A 1539-nucleotide genomic window follows, 5' to 3' on the forward strand; every position below is an offset into this window, starting at 1 on the left:
AAAACAATAATGTACTACTGCTACTACTACTACTTCTACTACTACTAATACTAAACTACTACTACTACTACTAATATATTACTGCCACTGCTGCTGCTGCTGCTACTACTACTACTACTACTACTACTACTAATAATAATAATAATAATAATAATAATAATAACAGTGATACTTCTACTACTACTACTACTAATGATGATGATGATGATGATAATAATAATAATAATAATAATATTAATAATAATAATAATGTACAGGTCACTACACAAAGACCTTGAACATTTTAACTACATTTGCCCAGTGACAGTAATCAAAGAGGGAAGCGTAAATAAAGTTTGTTAAAAAGCAGAAAATAAAAGTGGTTGTTGCCATGAAAACCACGAATTGCGACCAGAAAATTAAAATAGATGTTGCAAAAGAGGACTGTCTGAGGGTGTATCAGTGCTGACGTTAACATACGGGTGTGATGCTGTGCTATAGAATATGTACGAGAAGCCATAAGTAGTGGAAATGTTACTAATGAATATGGCAGCAGGGTATTTGGATGGACGGTCTGGTTACATAGAGAATAGACATGAATTAGATGATGACAGGGATATTTATGAGTGAAATTTGGAGTTAGATGGAGAATTGCAAATCCAAGAAGATGGCTGTATACAATATATCCATAAATGTAAAAGCTGCATAGAAACGTTGATGGAACAAAATAAATCACCTCTTTAGTCCAGTGACCATTTTTGTTTTGTGTTATTGCGACGACCAGACGATTTCATTCTACTCAGTTGATATTTTTTAGTAAAGGAATTAATAATGAATATATATTAAATGCTGTTCGTTTATATATATATATCGATATGCCATGCCACGTTGAGTACACCGCTTCCCATCCGATCAGCGAAGTTAAGCAACGTTGGGTCTGGTTAGTACTTGGATGGGTGACCGCCTGGGAACACCTGATGCTGTTGGCATCCCTACGTGTCTTGTGGGGTTGGTGGAGGATTAGTGCCCCTCCCTGTAAAACAATTAACTCTAAGCCCTTGGCCACCCCATTTGGGATATATGGCGTCTGGCAATGGATGGATGGATATATATATTGTGTGTAAGATGTGTCTGTGTTGGCACCCTGGCTAGGTAAAGTCTTTTGCCTATGTCTGTCATGTTGTGCCGTATCTTCTTGCTGGAAGTTTGCTTTCATTCAGCCTCTTCCGAAAAGTGGTGGTCGTTCCTAACCCTCTCAGTATCGCCCAATTGCCTCAGTATCTTGCTTTTGTTAAGGGTTTGAGGGTATGTTTAACTAGAACATTATGAAGCATTGTCCTCTCATAGACTTTTTTCTTCTAGGGAGGCTCCACTGGTGATGTACACCTTGCCTCATGATTTTTGGCCATCCTCCTTTCGGGACTGTGGCAAATCCTTTGTCATTGCACGTGTCATAGTCAAAGGTATCAACCGATTTTGGCAAAAATTGATGATTTCCAAAGCGCGCATTTATGGTTTCTTTCCTGTCTGTGCCATCATCTCAAGCTTCCTTTGTGGTCG

At 38.3% G+C, this 1539-nt stretch overlaps 1 non-coding gene across 1 annotated transcript; it reads left to right on the forward strand.

Moving 5' to 3' along the window:
* Positions 1–848: 848 nt before the first annotated feature.
* Positions 849–968, forward strand: LOC145416195 (5S ribosomal RNA). The gene has a single exon (XR_013900238.1). It is a non-coding gene; the product is annotated as a 5S ribosomal RNA (ribosomal RNA).
* Positions 969–1539: the final 571 nt, after the last annotated feature.

This window comes from Coenobita brevimanus, chromosome 104 (genome assembly GCF_032717465.1).
Source record: "Coenobita brevimanus isolate Jiangsu-jjx chromosome 104, ASM3271746v2, whole genome shotgun sequence".
NCBI classification, from domain to species: Eukaryota; Metazoa; Arthropoda; class Malacostraca; order Decapoda; family Coenobitidae; genus Coenobita; species Coenobita brevimanus.